The following is a 21,388-nucleotide window of genomic DNA, read 5'->3' as shown; positions in this document are numbered from 1 at the left end:
TTTTGTATGTTAGCATAATTATAAGAATAAGATAACAAGGTTTAACATAGCATAATGTTCTAGAATAGTCTGTTTAATCGCCGCATACTCACAGTTCGCCCGAGGGTCCATAGCTCTATAGGCTTCAGCAGCTCCACCCTCTAAGAACCCCACAAGATGTCGAACTCGCTCCCTTTCCGGTACTTCCATTAATCAACACTGATGCTCAAAGTCCTGGAAGTAGCCCTCAATGTCGCCTGCAGCCTCATTAAAGGGCTTAAAGTCTTTGTGGGACACTCTGGGGAGTTCCCTCATGGTGGGTGCTGAGGTTACAGTCTGTCTGGAGCTTCTAGCCGCTTCCAAAGCGATCTGCTCCAGCAATGCCATCTCCTGAGCTCTGTGAATGGCCTTCCTCTTATCGTCTATGGTGGCCTCTTCTCCCAGAAATGCCAACTCCTCCTCGTACCACACAACCCACTGACTTTTTTGGGTATTTACCTCCGGCTGCAGTCTTTCCTCCATTTGCTGTGAGGATCCTTCCTCAGTGTCATCTTGCAGGCGAACTCCTTCCAAAGCCTCAATTAGCTGCTCCTTGGAGAGTCCTGTAAAACGGACTCCTACTTCATGGGCCTTTGTTTGTAGGTTCATCGCAGTCCAGCTCTTGTACTCTGCGGTGCTGGTTCCCAATGTTGATGGGCCTTTGTCCTCCATTCCTTCTGCTCTGATCCCACTGCTGCCAACCAGTTTGTGACGGGGTGTACAGCAGAGCAGGAAGGGACAACAGGCCGAGGGATGATCCAATGAGATTTATTAAAGCAGGGAGCATACAACATCAAATATCCATAATGTCCTTCAAGTCCACCAGAAGTCCACAATAAGCCGAAGGAAATAAACAGATATGGAGGTGCTTTCCAGTAATCCCGCACCCGATAAACGAAACAATAGTCCTTCCACGAGTCCAACAGAACAGATTCGGGGGCACCTCCAGATAATCCTTGTGCCAGCTAACAAAGCAATAGTCCACATGAGTCCAAGGGATCCCAAAACAATCTCACGAACGACGAGATATGTCCTCAGCTCAAGTCTCATCCCGTACGCTTCCGCAGTCACAGATGGACGTGGGGTCTTGCCTCAGCTAAGAATCCCCACTCCTTCCCCTTTAAGGATCAACTCACATCTGATCTCAAAAATAAGAATGGATTATCTGAGCTCCTGGGATCCGCCCATGAAGGGGGGTAGGGGTCACACCTTCTATTCAATGGTTGGGTCCACCTGAAGATTCTAGACTGGTCGGCTCCTCTTAGTCTATCTAGTATGTACATATGACTAGCCACCTGCTGTGAGAAAGAATGGCTATTCTTCACTAGTGGTGTTGACAAACCTTAATTACATTATAGCTTAGGGCTGCAAGTATTGGGGGAAGGAGACATATTGTTACAGGTGAACTCCCAGCACAAGAAAATACATAAATTACAGCTAATAGAAACCAGAGAACAGTTACATACATCAAATGGCATATTATTCAAATACAGGACAGGGCAAAAGTACATATCATGACAGACATGTCTCTAAATATTAGGAAAAAAACAATAATTCTATCAACTGTTTTTATCTTAACCAGAAAGAAAACACTTAAGCAAATACAAAAGAAGATTAAAACACATGTAAGTTTGTATGTTAGTAAAATCATAAGAGTAAGTTCAAAACAATTTTCAAGCACATATCATACTGGCAGCAGTGGGATGAAAGCACATGCAAATTTTGTCTGTTTTCATAATTATAAGAATAAGATCAAAAGATTTTCAAGAACTCATACTGCTGAGTCATACTCAGCATGATTAAGTAGGCTTCCTTAGAGTAAGTGAAGTACATTTGACAACATTTAAAATTAGTGCATGTTGGAAAAAGGGCATGTCTCTAAACATTAGGAAAAACCAATGATTCTATCAACGGTCTTTATCTTAACCGAAAACCGAAAAATCATACAAATACAAAAGAAGATTAGATATCTTCTAATATCTAATAGAATATTAGATATCATAGATATGATATGTTCTCTTCAACATATTCATTAATGATCTGGTAGAAGGTTTACACAGTAAAATATCGATATTTGCAGATGATACAAAACTATGTAAAGCAGTTAATACAAGAGAAGATAGTATTCTGCTACAGATGGATCTGGATAAGTTGGAAACTTGGGCTGAAAGGTGGCAGATGAGGTTTAACAATGATAAATGTAAGGTTATACACATGGGAAGAGGTAATCAATATCACCATTACACACTGAACGGGAAACCACTGGGTAAATCTGACAGGGAGAAGGACTTGGGGATCCTAGTTAATAATAAACTTACCTGGAGCAGCCAGTGCCAGGCAGCAGCTGCCAAGGCAAACAGGATCATGGGGTGCATTAAAAGAGGTCTGGATACACATGATGAGAGCATTATACTGCCTCTGTACAAATCCCTAGTTAGACCGCACATGGAGTACTGTGTCCAGTTTTGGGCACCGGTGCTCAGGAAGGATATAATGGAACTAGAGAGAGTACAAAGGAGGGCAACAAAATTAATAAAGGGGATGGGAGAACTACAATACCCAGATAGATTAGCGAAATTAGGATTATTTAGTCTAGAAAAAAGACGACTGAGGGGCGATCTAATAACCATGTATAAGTATATAAGGGGACAATACAAATATCTCGCTGAGGATCTGTTTATACCAAGGAAGGTGACAGGCACAAGGGGGCATTCTTTGCGTCTGGAGGAGAGAAGGTTTTTCCACCAACATAGAAGAGGATTCTTTACTGTTAGGGCAGTGAGAATCTGGAATTGCTTGCCTGAGGAGGTGGTGATGGCGAACTCAGTCGAGGGGTTCAAGAGAGGCCTGGATGTCTTCCTGGAGCAGAACAATATTGTATCATACAATTATTATGTTCTGTAGAAGGACGTAGATCTGGGTATTTATTATGATGGAATATAGGCTGAACTGGATGGACAAATGTCTTTTTTCGGCCTTACTAACTATGTTACTATGTTACTATGTTACTATGTTACATGCTAATTTGCATGTTAGCAAAATCATAAGAATAAGTACAAAAACATTTCAAGACCTCATAATACTGGCAGCAGTGGGATTAAAGCATATGCTAATTTTGTATGTTAGCATAGTTATAAGAATAAGATAAAAAGGTTTTAAGGAACTCTTACTACTGGCAGCAGTGGGATTTGAACCTACAGGTCTGTTGTAAAATGGTTAAGTCTCTAAACAATAGGAAAAACCAATGATTCTATCAACTGTCTTTTCCTAAACAGAAATCCACACACTCATGCAAATACAAAATCATAAGAATTAGATCAAAAGGTTCTGAAGACCTACTGGCAGCAGTGGGATTGGAACCCACGCCTCCAAAGAGACTGGAACCTAAATCCAGCGCCTTAGACCACTCTGCCATGCTACCTTTAACCCCTTTACCCCCAAGGGTGGTTTGCACGTTATGGACCGGGTCAATTTTTACAATTCTGACCACTGTCCCTTTATGAGGTTATAACTCTGGAACGCTTCAACGGATCCCGGTGATTCTGACATTGTTTTCTCGTGACATATTGTACTTCATGATAGTGGTAAAATTTCTTTGATATTACCTGCGTTTATTTGTGAAAAAAACGGAAATTTGGCGAAAATTTTGAAAATTTCGCAATTTTCCAACTTTGAATTTTTATGCAATTAAATCACAGAGATATGTCACACAAAATACTTAATAAGTAACATTTCCCACATGTCTACTTTACATCAGCACAATTTTGGAACCAAAAATTTTTTTTTGTTAGGGAGTTATAAGGGTTAAAAGTTGACCAGCAATTTCTCATTTTTACAACACCATTTTATTTTAGGGATCACATCTCATTTGAAGTCATTTTGAGGGGTCTATATGATAGAAAATACCCAAGTGTGACACCATTCTAAAAACTGCACCCCTCAAGGTTCTCAAAACCACATTCAAGAAGTTTATTAACCCTTCAGGTGCTTCACAGGAATTTTTGGAATGTTTAAATAAAAATTAACATTTAACTTTTTTTCACAAAAAATTTACTTCAGCTCCAATTTGTTTTATTTTGCCAAGGGTAACAGGAGAAAATGGACCCCAAAAGTTGTTGTACAATTTGTCCTGAGTACGCTGATACCCCATATGTGGGGGTTAACCACAGTTTGTGCGCATGGCAGAGCTCGGAAGGGAAGGAGCGCCGTTTGACCTTTCAATGCAAAATTGACAGGAATTGAGATGAGACGCCATGTTGCGTTTGGAGAGCCACTGATGTGCCTAAACATTGAAACCCCCCACAAGTGACACCATTTTGGAAAGTAGACCCCCTAAGGAACTTACCTAGAGGTGTGGTGAGCACTTTGACCCACCAAGTGCTTCACAGAAGTTTATAATGCAGAACCGTAAAAATAAAAAATCATTTTTTTTTCACAAAAATTATCTTTTCGCCCCCAATTTTTTATTTTCCCAATGGTAAGAGAAGAAATTGGACCACAAAAGTTGTGGCACAATTTGTCCTGAGTACGCTGATACCCCATATGTGGGGGTAAACCATTGTTTGGGCGCATGGGAGAGCTCGGAAGGGAAGGAGCGCCGTTTGACCTTTCAATGCAAAATTGACAGGAATTGAGATGAGACGCCATGTTGCGTTTGGAGAGCCACTGATGTGCCTAAACATTGAAACCCCCCACAAGTGACACCATTTTGGAAAGTAGACCCCCTAAGGAACTTATCTAGAGGTGTGGTGAGCACTTTGACCCACCAAGTGCTTCACAGAAGTTTATAATGCAGAACCGTAAAAATAAAAAATCATTTTTTTTTCACAAAAATTATCTTTTCGCCCCCAATTTTTTATTTTCCCAATGGTAAGAGAAGAAATTGGACCACAAAAGTTGTGGCACAATTTGTCCTGAGTACTCTGATACCCCATATGTGGGGGTAAACCATTGTTTGGGCGCATGGGAGAGCTCGGAAGGGAAGGAGCGCCGTTTGACCTTTCAATGCAAAATTGACAGGAATTGAGATTGGACGCCATGTTGCGTTTGGAGAGCCACTGATGTACCTAAACATTGAAACCCCCCACAAGTGACACCATTTTGAAAAGTAGACCCCCTAAGGAACTTATCTAGATGTGTGGTGAGCACTTTGACCCAATAAGAGCTTCACAGAAGTTTATAATGCAGAGCCGTAAAAATAAAACAAAATTTTTTTCCCACAAAAATAATTTTTTAGCCCCCAGTTTTGTATTTTCCTGAGGGTAACAGGAGAAATTGGACCCCAAAGGTTGTTGTGCAATTTGTCCTGAGTGCGCTGATACCCTACATGTGGGGGAGAACCAGCGTTTGGGCGCATGGGAGGGCTCGGAAGGGAAGGAGAGCCATTTGGAATACAGACTTAGATGGAATGGTCTGCAGGCGTCACATTGTGTTTGCAGAGCCCCTAATGTACCTAAACAGTAGAAACCCCCCACAAGTGACCCCATATTGGAAACTAGACCCCCCAAGGAACTTATTTAGATGTGTTGTGAGAACTTTGAGCCCCCAAGTATTTCACTACAGTTTATAACGCAGAGCCGTGAAAATAAAATAAAAAATTTCCCCTCAAAATTATTTTTTAGCCCCCAGTTTTGTATTTTCTCGAGGGTAAAAGGAGAAATTGGACCCCAAAAGTTGTTGTCCAATTTGTCCTGAGTGCGTTGATACCCCATATGTGGGGTGAACCAGCGTTTGGGCGCATGGGAGGGCTCGGAAGGGAAGGAGCGCCATTTGGAATGCAGACTTAAATGGAATGGTCTGCAGGCGTCACATTGCGTTTGCAGAGCCCCTAATATACCTAAACAGTAGAAACCCCCACAAGTGACCCCATGTTGGAAACTAGACCCCCCCACGAACTTATCTAGATGTGTTGTGAGAACTTTGAGCCCCCAAGTGTTTCACTACAGTTTATAACGCAGAGCCGTGAAAATAAAAAATCTCTTTTTTTCCCACAAAAATTATTTTTTAGCCCCCAGTTTTGTATTTTCCCAAGGGTAACAGGAGAAATTGGACCCCAAAAGTTGTTGTCCAATTTGTCCTGAGTACGCTGATACCCCATATGTTGGGGTAAACTCCTGTTTGGGCACACGGGAGAGCTCGGAAGGGAAGGAGCACTGTTTTACTTTTTCAATGCAGAATTGGATGGAATTGAGATCGGTCGCCATGTCGCGTTTGGAGATCCCCCTGATGTGCCTAAATAGTGGAAACCCCCCAATTATAACTGAAACCCTAATCCAAACACACCCCTAACCCTAATCCCAACGGTAACCCTAACCACACCTCTAACCCAGACACACCCCTAATCCTAATCGCAAATGTAATCCAAACCCTAACCCTAACTTTAGCCCCAACCCTAACTGTAGCCTTAACCCTAACCCTAGCCCTTACCCTAGCCCTAACCCTAGCCCCAACCCTAACCCTAGCCCTAACCCTAACCCTAACCCTAGTCCCAACCCTAACCCTAGCCCTAACCCTAGCCCTAACCCTAGCCATAGCCCTAACCCTAGCCCTAACCCTAGCCCTAACCCTAACCCTAGCCCTAACCCTAGCCCTAACCCTAGCCCTAACCCTAGCCCTAACCCTAACCCTAACCCTAGCCCTAGCCCTAACCCTAACCCTAGCCCTAACCCTAATGGGAAAATGGAAATAAATACATTTTTTTCATTTACTTTTATAGCGGGTTTTTTAGCGGATTTTTATGATTGGCAGCCGTCACACACTGAAAGACGCTTTTTATTGCAAAAAATATTTTTTGCGTTACCACATTTTGAGAGCTATAATTTTTCCATATTTGAGTCCACAGAGTCATGTGAGGTCTTGTTTTTTGCGGGACGAGTTGACGTTTTTATTGGTAACATTTTCGGGCACGTGACATTTTTTGATCGCTTTTTATTCCGATTTTTGTGAGGCAGAATGACCAAAAACCAGCTATTCATGAATTTCTTTTGGGGGAGGCGTTTATACCGTTCCGCGTTTGGTAAAATTGATAAAGCAGTTTTAATCTTCGGTTCAGTACGATTACAGCGACACCTCATTTGTATCATTTTTTTATGTTTTGGCGCTTTTATACGATAAAAACTATTTTATAGAAAAAAATAATTATTTTTGCATCGCTTTATTCTGAGGACTATAACTTTTTTATTTTTTTGCTGTTGTCGCTGTATGGTGGCTCGTTTTTTGCGGGACAAGATGACGCTTTCAGCGGTACCATGGTTATTTATATCCGTCTTTTTGATCGCGTGTTATTCCACTTTATGTTTGGCGGTATGATAATAAAGCGTTGTTTTTTGCCTCGTTTTTTTTTTTTTTTTCTTACGGTGTTTACTGAAGGGGTTAACTAGTGGGCCAGTTTTATAGGTCGGGTCGTTACGGACGCGGAGATACTAAATATGTGTACTTTTATTGTTTTGTTTTTTTTATTTAGATAAAGAAATGTATTTATGGGAATAATATATTTTTTTTTTTTTCATTATTTAGGATTTTTTTTTTTTTTTTTTTTACACACTTGGAAATTTTTTTTTTTACTTTTTTACTTTGCCCCAGGGGGGGACAATACAGATCGGTGATCTGCCAGTTTGCACAGCACTCTGACAGATCACCGATCTGTCTGAGAGCAGTGCAGCGTTACCAAGTGCCTGCTCTGAGCAGGCACTTGGTAAGCCACCTCCCTCCCTGCAGGACCCGGATCCGCTGCCATTTTGGATCCGGGACTTACTGCAGGGAGGGAGGTAGGAGACCCCCGGAGCAACGCGATCACATCGCGTTGCTGCGGGGGTCTCAGGGAAGCCCGCAGGGAGCCCCCTCCCTGCGCGATGCTTCCCTGCACCGCCGGCACATCGCGATCATCTTTGATCGCGGTGTGCCGGGGGTTAATGTGCCGGGGGCGGTCCGTGACCGCTCCTGGCACATAGTGCCGGATGTCAGCTGCGATAAGCAGCTGACACCCGGCCGCGATCGGCGGCGCTCCCCCCGTGAGCGCGGCCGATCGCGCTGGACGTAATATTCCGTCCTTGGGAATTAAGGCCCACCCCACATGGACGGAATATTACGTCCAATGGCAGAAAGGGGTTAAAAGCATGATTTTTACGATTCCTTATCTTAACTGAAAACCGCAAAATTATACAAATACAAAAGATTAAATCACATGTTAATTTGCATGTTAGCAAAATCATAAGAATAAGTACAAAAACATTTCAAGACCGCATAATACTGGCAGCAGTGGGATTAAAGCATATGCTAATTTTGTATGTTAGCATAATTATAAGAATAAGATAACAAGGTTTAACATAGCATAATGTTCTAGAATAGTCTGTTTAATCGCCGCATACTCACAGTTCCCCCGAGGGTCCATAGCTCTATAGGCTTCAGCAGCTCCACCCTCTAAGAACCCCACAAGATGTCGAACTCGCTCCCTTTCCGGGACTTCCATTAATCAACACTGATGCTCAAAGTCCTGGAAGAAGCCCTCAATGTCGCCTGCAGCCTCATTAAAGGGCTTAAAGTCTTTGTGGGACACTCTGGGGAGTTCCCTCATGGTGGGTGCTGAGGTTACAGTCTGTCTGGAGCTTCTAGCTGCTTCCAAAGCGATCTGCTCCAGCAATGCCATCTCCTGAGCTCTGTGAATGGCCTTCCTCTTATCGTCTATGGTGGCCTCTTCTCCCAGAAATGCCAACTCCTCCTCGTACCACACAACCCACTGATTTTTTTGGGTATTTACCTCCGGCTGCAGTCTTTCCTCCATTTGCTGTGAGGATCCTTCCTCAGTGTCATCTTGCAGGCGAACTCCTTCCAAAGCCTCAATTAGCTGCTCCTTGGAGAGTCCTTTAAAACGGACTCCTACTTCATGGGCCTTTGTTTGTAGGTTCATCGCAGTCCAGCTCTTGTACTCTGCGGTGCTGGTTCCCAATGTTGATGGGCCTTTGTCCTCCATTCCTTCTGCTCTGATCCCACTGCTGCCAACCAGTTTGTGACGGGGTGTACAGCAGAGCAGGAAGGGACAACAGGCCGAGGGATGATCCAATGAGATTTATTAAAGCAGGGAGCATACAACATCAAATATCCATAATGTCCTTCAAGTCCACCAGAAGTCCACAATAAGCCCAAGGAAATAAACAGATCTGGAGGTGCTTTCCAGTAATCCCGCACCCGATAAACGAAACAATAGTCCTTCCACGAGTCCAACAGAACAGATTCGGGGGCACCTCCAGATAATCCTTGTGCCAGCTAACAAAGCAATAGTCCACATGAGTCCAAGGGATCCCAAAACAATCTCACGAACGACGAGATATGTCCTCAGCTCAAGTCTCATCCCGTACGCTTCCGCAGTCACAGATGGACGTGGGGTCTTGCCTCAGCTAAGAATCCCCACTCCTTCCCCTTTAAGGATCAACTCACATCTGATCTCAAAAATAAGAATGGATTATCTGAGCTCCTGGGATCCGCCCATGAAGGGGGGTAGGGGTCACACCTTCTATTCAATGGTTGGGTCCACCTGAAGATTCTAGACTGGTCGGCTCCTCTTAGTCTATCTAGTATGTACATATGACTAGCCACCTGCTGTGAGAAAGAATGGCTATTCTTCACTAGTGGTGTTGACAAACATAGTAACATAGTAACATAGTTAGTAAGGCCGAAAAAAGACATTTGTCCATCCAGTTCAGCCTATATTCCATCATAATAAATACCCAGATCTACGTCCTTCTACAGAACCTAATAATTGTATGATACAATATTGTTCTGCTCCAGGAAGACATCCAGGCCTCTCTTGAACCCCTAGACTGAGTTCGCCATCACCACCTCCTCAGGCAAGCAATTCCAGATTCTCACTGCCCTAACAGTAAAGAATCCTCTTCTATGTTGGTGGAAAAACCTTCTCTCCTCCAGACGCAAAGAATGCCCCCTTGTGCCCGTCACCTTCCTTGGTATAAACAGATCCTCAGCGAGATATTTGTATTGTCCCCTTATATACTTATACATGGTTATTAGATCGCCCCTCAGTCGTCTTTTTTCTAGACTAAATAATCCTAATTTCGCTAATCTATCTGGGTATTGTAGTTCTCCCATCCCCTTTATTAATTTTGTTGCCCTCCTTTGTACTCTCTCTAGTTCCATTATATCCTTCCTGAGCACCGGTGCCCAAAACTGGACACAGTACTCCATGTGCGGTCTAACTAGGGATTTGTACAGAGGCAGTATAATGCTCTCATCATGTGTATCCAGACCTCTTTTAATGCACCCCATGATCCTGTTTGCCTTGGCAGCTGCTGCCTGGCACTGGCTGCTCCAGGTAAGTTTATCATTAACTAGGATCCCCAAGTCCTTCTCCCTGTCAGATTTACCCAGTGGTTTCCCGTTCAGTGTGTAATGGTGATATTGATTCCCTCTTCCCATGTGTATAACCTTACATTTATCTTTGTTAAACCTCATCTGCCACCTTTCAGCCCAAGTTTCCAACTTATCCAGATCCATCTGTAGCAGAATACTATCTTCTCTTGTATTAACTGCTTTACATAGTTTTGTATCATCTGCAAATATCGATATTTTACTGTGTAAACCTTCTACCAGATCATTAATTAATATGTTGAAGAGAACAGGTCCCAATACTGACCCCTGCGGTACCCCACTGGTCACAGCGACCCAGTTAGAGACTATACCATTTATAACCACCCTCTGCTTTCTATCACTAAGCCAGTTACTAACCCATTTACACACAATTTCCCCCAGACCAAGCATTCTCATTTTGTATACCAACCTCTTGTGCGGCACGGTATCAAACGCTTTGGAAAAATCGAGATATACCACGTCCAATGACTCACCGTGGTCCAGTCTATAGCTTACCTCTTCATAAAAACTGATTAGATTGGTTTGACAGGAGCGATTTCTCATAAACCCATGCTGATATGGAGTTAAACAGTTATTCTCATTGAGATAATCCAGAATAACATCCCTCAGAAACCCTTCAAATATTTTACCAACAATAGAGGTTAGACTTACTGGCCTATAATTTCCAGGTTCACTTTTAGAGCCCTTTTTGAATATTGGCACCACATTTGCTATGCGCCAGTCCTGCGGAACAGACCCTGTTGCTATAGAGTCACTAAAAATAAGAAATAATGGTTTATCTATTACATTACTTAGTTCTCTTAGTACTCGTGGGTGTATGCCATCCGGACCCGGAGATTTATCTATTTTAATCTTATTTAGCCGGTTTCGCACCTCTTCTTGGGTTAGATTGGTGACCCTTAATATAGGGTTTTCATTGTTTCTTGGGATTTCACCTAGCATTTCATTTTCCACCGTGAATACCGTGGAGAAGAAGGTGTTTAATATGTTAGCTTTTTCCTCGTCATCTACAACCATTCTTTCCTCACTATTTTTTAAGGGGCCTACATTTTCAGTTTTTATTCTTTTACTATTGATATAGTTGAAGAACAGTTTGGGATTAGTTTTACTCTCCTTAGCAATGTGCTTCTCTGTTTCCTTTTTGGCAGCTTTAATTAGTTTTTTAGATAAAGTATTTTTCTCCCTATAGTTTTTTAGAGCTTCAATGGTGCCATCCTGCTTTAGTAGTGCAAATGCTTTCTTTTTACTGTTAATTGCCTGTCTTACTTCTTTGTTTAGCCACATTGGGTTTTTCCTATTTCTAGTCCTTTTATTCCCACAAGGTATAAACCGCTTACACTGCCTATTTAGGATGTTCTTAAACATTTCCCATTTATTATCTGTATTCTCATTTCTGAGGATATTGTCCCAGTCTACCAGATTAAGGGCATCTCTAAGCTGTTCAAACTTTGCCTTCCTAAAGTTCAATGTTTTTGTGACTCCCTGACAAGTCCCCCTAGTGAAAGACAGGTGAAACTGCACAATATTGTGGTCGCTATTTCCTAAATGCCCAACCACCTGCGGATTTGTTATTCTGTCAGGTCTATTAGATAGTATTAGGTCTAAAAGTGCTGCTCCTCTGGTTGGATTCTGCACCAATTGTGAAAGATAATTTTTCTTGGTTATTAGCAGAAACCTGTTGCCTTTATGGGTTTCACAGGTTTCTGTTTCCCAGTTAATATCCGGGTAGTTAAAGTCCCCCATAACCAGGACCTCATTATGGGTTGCAGCTTCATCTATCTGCTTTAGAAGTAGACTTTCCATGCTTTCTGTTATATTTGGGGGTTTGTAACAGACCCCAATGAGAATTTTGTTACCATTTTTCCCTCGATGAATTTCAACCCATATGGACTCGACATCCTCATTCCCTTCGCTAATATCCTCCCTTAAAGTGGACTTTAGACAAGACTTTACATAGAGACAAACCCCTCCTCCTCTCCGATTTTTACGATCCTTTCTAAACAGACTGTAACCCTGTAAGTTAACTGCCCAGTCATAGCTTTCATCTAACCATGTCTCGGTTATTCCCACTATGTCAAAGTTACCTGTAGATATTTCTGCTTCTAGTTCTTCCATCTTGTTTGTCAGGCTTCTGGCGTTTGCGAGCATGCAGTTTAGAGGATTTTGTTTTGTTCCAATCTCCTCACTGTGGATTGTTTTAGAAATGTTCTTACCTCCCTTCTGAGTATGTTTTCCTGGGTCGTCTTTGTTCGAGTCTAATGTTTTTCTTCCCGTCCCCTCTTCTTCTAGTTTAACGCCCTCCTGATGAGTGTAGCGAGTCTTCTGGCGAATGTGTGTTTCCCAGGTTTGTTGAGGTGTAGTCCGTCTCTGGCGAGGAGTCCATCATACCAGTAATTCACACCGTGGTCCAGGAATCCAAATCCTTGTTGTCTGCACCATCGTCTTAGCCAGTTGTTTGCATCAAGGATCCTGTTCCATCTCCTGGTGCCATGCCCGTCTACTGGAAGGATAGAAGAAAAAACTACCTGTGCATCCAGTTCCTTTACTTTCTTCCCCAACTCTTCAAAGTCCTTGCAGATTGTCGGTAGGTCCTTCCTTGCCGTGTCATTGGTGCCAACATGTATCAGAAGAAATGGGTGGACGTCCTTGGAGCTGAAGAGCTTTGGTATCCTATCGGTCACATCCTTGATCATCGCACCTGGAAGGCAGCATACTTCTCTTGCAGTTATGTCCGGTCTGCAGATGGCTGCTTCGGTGCCTCTCAGTAGTGAGTCTCCCACCACCACCACTCTTCGTTGCTTCTTGGCTGTACTTTTTGCTGTCACTTGTTGCTGTGTGCCCTTTTCTTTTTTGCTTGCTGGTATTGCTTCATTCTTAGGTGTGCCATCTTCATCCTCTACAAAGATTTGATATTGGTTCTTCAGTTGTGTGGTTGGTGATTTCTCCATGGTCTTCTTGCTTCTTTTGGTCACATGCTTCCACTCATCTGCTTTTGGAGGTTCTCTGACACTTTTTGCACCTTCTGTGACAGGAAGAGATGCTTCTGTTCTGTCTAGAAAGTCTTCATTCTCTTTGATGAGTTTCAAAGTTGCTATTCTTTGTTCCAGACCCCGCACCTTTTCTTCTAAAAGGGCCACTAGTCTACACTTCTGACAGGTGAAATTGGATTCTTCTTCTGGTCGATCTGTGAACATGTAGCACATGCTGCAGCTCACCATGTAGGTTGTCACATCTGCCATGTTGCTCCTAGATCCTGCTGACTTGCTGTGTGTTTTCCTTCTTGTGTAATCTACTCAGCCAAGCTCTCTTGCAATAATGTCCTACAGGCAAAAATTCAGCAGGTCCCGGCTGTACCCAACGATCTTCTAGCTTAGGGAGACTTCGCTTCTCCCAGAAGGCACCTGGAATATGAAAATTAGCCTCCTGAAGCTTGAATCCCTGGTTTGGTGATGCTTTCGAAGCAGCTGGTCCCGGCTGTACCCAACGATCTTCTTGCTTAGGGAGACTTCGCTTCTCCCAGAAGGCACCTGGAATATGCAAATTAGCCTCCTGAAGCTTGAATCCCTGGTTTGGTGATGCTTTCGAAGCAGCTGGTCCCGGCTGTACCCAACGATCTTCTAGCTTAGGGAGACTTCGCTTCTCCCAGAAGGCACCTGGAATATGCAAATTAGCCTCCTGAAGCTTGAATCCCTGGTTTGGTGATGCTTTCGAAGCAGCTGGTCCCGGCTGTACCCAACGATCTTCTAGCTTAGGGAGACTTCGCTTCTCCCAGAAGGCACCTGGAATATGCAAATTAGCCTCCTGAAGCTTGAATCCCTGGTTTGGTGATGCTTTCGAAGCAGCTGGTCCCGGCTGTACCCAACGATCTTCTAGCTTAGGGAGACTTCGCTTCTCCCAGAAGGCACCTGGAATATGCAAATTAGCCTCCTGAAGCTTGAATCCCTGGTTTACGATTCCTTATCTTAACTGAAAACCGCAAAATTATACAAATACAAAAGATTAAATCACGTTAATTTGCATGTTAGCAAAATCATAAGAATAAGTACAAAAACATTTCAAGACCGCATAATACTGGCAGCAGTGGGATTAAAGCATATGCTAATTTTGTATGTTAGCATAATTATAAGAATAAGATAACAAGGTTTAACATAGCATAATGTTCTAGAATAGTCTGTTTAATCGCCGCATACTCACAGTTCCCCTGAGGGTCCATAGCTCTATAGGCTTCAGCAGCTCCACCCTCTAAGAACCCCACAAGATGTCGAACTCGCTCCCTTTCCGGTACTTCCATTAATCAACACTGATGCTCAAAGTCCTGGAAGAAGCCCTCAATGTCGCCTGCAGCCTCATTAAAGGGCTTAAAGTCTTTGTGGGACACTCTGGGGAGTTCCCTCATGGTGGGTGCTGAGGTTACAGTCTGTCTGGAGCTTCTAGCTGCTTCCAAAGCGATCTGCTCCAGCAATGCCATCTCCTGAGCTCTGTGAATGGCCTTCCTCTTATCGTCTATGGTGGCCTCTTCTCCCAGAAATGCCAACTCCTCCTCGTACCACACAACCCACTGACTTTTTTGGGTATTTACCTCCGGCTGCAGTCTTTCCTCCATTTGCTGTGAGGATCCTTCCTCAGTGTCATCTTGCAGGCGAACTCCTTCCAAAGCCTCAATTAGCTGCTCCTTGGAGAGTCCTTTAAAACGGACTCCTACTTCATGGGCCTTTGTTTGTAGGTTCATCGCAGTCCAGCTCTTGTACTCTGCAGTGCTGGTTCCCAATGTTGATGGGCCTTTGTCCTCCATTCCTTCTGCTCTGATCCTACTGCTGCCAACCAGTTTGTGACGGGGTGTACAGCAGAGCAGGAAGGGACAACAGGCCGAGGGATGATCCAATGAGATTTATTAAAGCAGGGAGCATACAACATCAAATATCCATAATGTCCTTCAAGTCCACCAGAAGTCCACAATAAGCCCAAGGAAATAAACAGATCTGGAGGTGCTTTCCAGTAATCCCGCACCCGATAAACGAAACAATAGTCCTTCCACGAGTCCAACAGAACAGATTCGGGGGCACCTCCAGATAATCCTTGTGCCAGCTAACAAAGCAATAGTCCACATGAGTCCAAGGGATCCCAAAACAATCTCACGAACGACGAGATATGTCCTCAGCTCAAGTCTCATCCCGTACGCTTCCGCAGTCACAGATGGACGTGGGGTCTTGCCTCAGCTAAGAATCCCCACTCCTTCCCCTTTAAGGATCAACTCACATCTGATCTCAAAAATAAGAATGGATTATCTGAGCTCCTGGGATCCGCCCATGAAGGGGGGTAGGGGTCACACCTTCTATTCAATGGTTGGGTCCACCTGAAAATTCTAGACTGGTCGGCTCCTCTTAGTCTATCTAGTATGTACATATGACTAGCCACCTGCTGTGAGAAAGAATGGCTATTCTTCACTAGTGGTGTTGACAAACATAGTAACATAGTAACATAGTTAGTAAGGCCGAAAAAAGACATTTGTCCATCCAGTTCAGCCTATATTCCATCATAATAAATACCCAGATCTACGTCCTTCTACAGAACCTAATAATTGTATGATACAATATTGTTCTGCTCCAGGAAGACATCCAGGCCTCTCTTGAACCCCTAGACTGAGTTCGCCATCACCACCTCCTCAGGCAAGCAATTCCAGATTCTCACTGCCCTAACAGTAAAGAATCCTCTTCTATGTTGGTGGAAAAACCTTCTCTCCTCCAGACGCAAAGAATGCCCCCTTGTGCCCGTCACCTTCCTTGGTATAAACAGATCCTCAGCGAGATATTTGTATTGTCCCCTTATATACTTATACATGGTTATTAGATCGCCCCTCAGTCGTCTTTTTTCTAGACTAAATAATCCTAATTTCGCTAATCTATCTGGGTATTGTAGTTCTCCCATCCCCTTTATTAATTTTGTTGCCCTCCTTTGTACTCTCTCTAGTTCCATTATATCCTTCCTGAGCACCGGTGCCCAAAACTGGACACAGTACTCCATGTGCGGTCTAACTAGGGATTTGTACAGAGGCAGTATAATGCTCTCATCATGTGTATCCAGACCTCTTTTAATGCACCCCATGATCCTGTTTGCCTTGGCAGCTGCTGCCTGGCACTGGCTGCTCCAGGTAAGTTTATCATTAACTAGGATCCCCAAGTCCTTCTCCCTGTCAGATTTACCCAGTGGTTTCCCGTTCAGTGTGTAATGGTGATATTGATTCCCTCTTCCCATGTGTATAACCTTACATTTATCTTTGTTAAACCTCATCTGCCACCTTTCAGCCCAAGTTTCCAACTTATCCAGATCCATCTGTAGCAGAATACTATCTTCTCTTGTATTAACTGCTTTACATAGTTCTGTATCATCTGCAAATATCGATATTTTACTGTGTAAACCTTCTACCAGATCATTAATGAATATGTTGAAGAGAACAGGTCCCAATACTGACCCCTGCGGTACCCCACTGGTCACAGCGACCCAGTTAGAGACTATACCATTTATAACCACCCTCTGCTTTCTATCACTAAGCCAGTTACTAACCCATTTACACACAATTTCCCCCAGACCAAGCATTCTCATTTTGTATACCAACCTCTTGTGCGGCACGGTATCAAACGCTTTGGAAAAATCGAGATATACCACGTCCAATGACTCACCGTGGTCCAGTCTATAGCTTACCTCTTCATAAAAACTGATTAGATTGGTTTGACAGGAGCGATTTCTCATAAACCCATGCTGATATGGAGTTAAACAGTTATTCTCATTGAGATAATCCAGAATAACATCCCTCAGAAACCCTTCAAATATTTTACCAACAATAGAGGTTAGACTTACTGGCCTATAATTTCCAGGTTCACTTTTAGAGCCCTTTTTGAATATTGGCACCACATTTGCTATGCGCCAGTCCTGCGGAACAGACCCTGTTGCTATAGAGTCACTAAAAATAAGAAATAATGGTTTATCTATTACATTACTTAGTTCTCTTAGTACTCGTGGGTGTATGCCATCCGGACCCGGAGATTTATCTATTTTAATCTTATTTAGCCGGTTTCGCACCTCTTCTTGGGTTAGATTGGTGACCCTTAATATAGGGTTTTCATTGTTTCTTGGGATTTCACCTAGCATTTCATTTTCCACCGTGAATACCGTGGAGAAGAAGGTGTTTAATATGTTAGCTTTTTCCTCGTCATCTACAACCATTCTTTCCTCACTATTTTTTAAGGGGCCTACATTTTCAGTTTTTATTCTTTTACTATTGATATAGTTGAAGAACAGTTTGGGATTAGTTTTACTCTCCTTAGCAATGTGCTTCTCTGTTTCCTTTTTGGCAGCTTTAATTAGTTTTTTAGATAAAGTATTTTTCTCCCTATAGTTTTTTAGAGCTTCAATGGTGCCATCCTGCTTTAGTAGTGCAAATGCTTTCTTTTTACTGTTAATTGCCTGTCTTACTTCTTTGTTTAGCCACATTGGGTTTTTCCTATTTCTAGTCCTTTTATTCCCACAAGGTATAAACCGCTTACACTGCCTATTTAGGATGTTCTTAAACATTTCCCATTTATTATCTGTATTCTCATTTCTGAGGATATTGTCCCAGTCTACCAGATTAAGGGCATCTCTAAGCTGTTCAAACTTTGCCTTCCTAAAGTTCAATGTTTTTGTGACTCCCTGACAAGTCCCCCTAGTGAAAGACAGGTGAAACTGCACAATATTGTGGTCGCTATTTCCTAAATGCCCAACCACCTGCAGATTTGTTATTCTGTCAGGTCTATTAGATAGTATTAGGTCTAAAAGTGCTGCTCCTCTGGTTGGATTCTGCACCAATTGTGAAAGATAATTTTTCTTGGTTATTAGCAGAAACCTGTTGCCTTTATGGGTTTCACAGGTTTCTGTTTCCCAGTTAATATCCGGGTAGTTAAAGTCCCCCATAACCAGGACCTCATTATGGGTTGCAGCTTCATCTATCTGCTTTAGAAGTAGACTTTCCATGCTTTCTGTTATATTTGGGGGTTTGTAACAGACCCCAATGAGAATTTTGTTACCATTTTTCCCTCCATGAATTTCGACCCATATGGACTCGACATCCTCATTCCCTTCGCTAATATCCTCCCTTAAAGTGGACTTTAGACAAGACTTTACATAGAGACAAACCCCTCCTCCTCTCCGATTTTTACGATCCTTTCTAAACAGACTGTAACCCTGTAAGTTAACTGCCCAGTCATAGCTTTCATCTAACCATGTCTCGGTTATTCCCACTATGTCAAAGTTACCTGTAGATATTTCTGCTTCTAGTTCTTCCATCTTGTTTGTCAGGCTTCTGGCGTTTGCGAGCATGCAGTTTAGAGGATTTTGTTTTGTTCCAATCTCCTCACTGTGGATTGTTTTAGAAATGTTCTTACCTCCCTTCTGAGTATGTTTTCCTGGGTCGTCTTTGTTCGAGTCTAATGTTTTTCTTCCCGTCCCCTCTTCTTCTAGTTTAACGCCCTCCTGATGAGTGTAGCGAGTCTTCTGGCGAATGTGTGTTTCCCAGGTTTGTTGAGGTGTAGTCCGTCTCTGGCGAGGAGTCCATCATACCAGTAATTCACACCGTGGTCCAGGAATCCAAATCCTTGTTGTCTGCACCATCGTCTTAGCCAGTTGTTTGCATCAAGGATCCTGTTCCATCTCCTGGTGCCATGCCCGTCTACTGGAGCCTTAATCCAGCACCTTAGACCGCTCGGCCATGCTACCTTTAGCAGCATGATTTTTAAGATTCCTTATCTTAACTGAAAACCACAAAATTATACAAATACAAAAGATTAAATCACATAGTAACATAGTAACATAGTAACATAGTAACATAGTAAAAGTAAACCTTAATTACATTATAGCTTAGGGCTGCAAGTATTGGGGGAAGGAGACATATTGTTACAGGTGAACTCCCAGCACAAGAAAATACATAAATTACAGCTAATAGAAACCAGAGAACATTTACATACATCAAATGGCATATTATTCAAATACAGGACAGGGCAAAAGTACATATCATGACAGACATGTCTCTAAATATTAGGAAAAAAACAATAATTCTATCAACTGTTTTTATCTTAACCAGAAAGAAAACACTTAAGCAAATACAAAAGAAGATTAAAACACATGTAAGTTTGTATGTTAGTAAAATCATAAGAGTAAGTTCAAAACAATTTTCAAGCACATATCATACTGGCAGCAGTGGGATGAAAGCACATGCAAATTTTGTCTGTTTTCATAATTATAAGAATAAGATCAAAAGATTTTCAAGAACTCATACTGCTGAGTCATACTCAGCATGATTAAGTAGGCTTCCTTAGAGTAAGTGAAGTACATTTGACAACATTTAAAATTAGTGCATGTTGGAAAAAGGGCATGTCTCTAAACATTAGGAAAAACCAATGATTCTATCAACGGTCTTTATCTTAACCGAAAACCGAAAAATCATACAAATACAAAAGAAGATTAGATCACATGCTAATTTGCATGTTAGCAAAATCATAAGAATAAGTACAAAAACATTTCAAGACCTCATAATACTGGCAGCAGTGGGATTAAAGCATATGCTAATTTTGTATGTTAGCATAGTTATAAGAATAAGATAAAAAGGTTTTAAAGGAACTCTTACTACTGGCAGCAGTGGGATTTGAACCTACAGGTCTGTTGTAAAATGGTTAAGTCTCTAAACAATAGGAAAAACCAATGATTCTATCAACTGTCTTTTCCTAAACAGAAATCCACACACTCATGCAAATACAAAATCATAAGAATTAGATCAAAAGGTTCTGAAGACCTACTGGCAGCAGTGGGATTTGAACCCACGCCTCTGAAGAGACTGGAGCCTTAATCCAGCGCCTTAGACCGCTCGGCCATGCTACCTTTAGCAGCATGATTTTTAAGATTCCTTATCTTAACTGAAAACCACAAAATTATACAAATACAAAAGATTAAATCACATGTTAATTTGCATGTTAGCAAAATCATAAGAATAAGTACAAAAACATTTCAAGACCGCATAATACTGGCAGCAGTGGAATTAAAGCATATGCTAATTTTGTATATTAGCGTATGTATAAGAATAAGATAAAAAGGTTTTAAGGAACTCTTACTACTGGCAGCAGTGGGATTTAAACCTACAGGTCTGTTGTAAAATGGTTAAGTCTCTAAACAATAGGAAAAAACAATGATTCTATCAACTGTCTTTTCCTAAACAGAAACCCACACACTCATGCAAATACAAAATCATTTGAATTAGATCAAAATGTTCTGAAGTGCAGCAGTGTGATTTGAACCCACGCCTCCAAAGATACTGGAGCCTAATTCCAGCGCCTTAGACCACTCGGCCATGCTACCTTTAACAGCATGATTTTTACGATTCCTTATCTTAACTGAAAACCGCAAAATTATACAAATACAAAAGATTAAATCACGTTAATTTGCATGTTAGCAAAATCATAAGAATAAGTACAAAAACATTTCAAGACCGCATAATACTGGCAGCAGTGGGATTAAAGCATATGCTAATTTTGTATGTTAGCATAATTATAAGAATAAGATAACAAGGTTTAACATAGCATAATGTTCTAGAATAGTCTGTTTAATCGCCGCATACTCACAGTTCCCCTGAGGGTCCATAGCTCTATAGGCTTCAGCAGCTCCACCCTCTAAGAACCCCACAAGATGTCGAACTCTCTCCCTTTCCGGTACTTCCATTAATCAACACTGATGCTCAAAGTCCTGGAAGCAGCCCTCAATGTCGCCTGCAGCCTCATTAAAGGGCTTAAAGTCTTTGTGGGATACTCTGGGGAGTTCCCTCATGGTGGGTGCTGAGGTTACAGTCTGTCTGGAGCTTCTAGCTGCTTCCAAAGCGATCTGCTCCAGCAGTGCCATCTCCTGAGCTCTGTGAATGGCCTTCCTCTTATCGTCTATGGTGGCCTCTTCTCCCAGAAATGCCAACTCCTCC

The 21,388-nt window shown here is 42.3% G+C and overlaps 1 non-coding gene across 1 annotated transcript; it reads right to left on the bottom strand.

The window, feature by feature from the left end:
* Positions 1–20,222: 20,222 nt before the first annotated feature.
* Positions 20,223–20,304, bottom strand: TRNAL-AAG (transfer RNA leucine (anticodon AAG)). The gene has a single exon. It is a non-coding gene; the product is annotated as a tRNA-Leu (tRNA).
* Between the last annotated feature and the right edge of the window lie 1,084 nt (positions 20,305–21,388).

The sequence above is a fragment of the Ranitomeya imitator genome, chromosome 4 (genome assembly GCF_032444005.1).
Source record: "Ranitomeya imitator isolate aRanImi1 chromosome 4, aRanImi1.pri, whole genome shotgun sequence".
Taxonomy (NCBI): domain Eukaryota; kingdom Metazoa; phylum Chordata; class Amphibia; order Anura; family Dendrobatidae; genus Ranitomeya; species Ranitomeya imitator.
The sequence above is the reverse complement of the archived record's forward strand: the minus strand, read 5'-3'. Positions and strand labels throughout refer to the sequence as shown.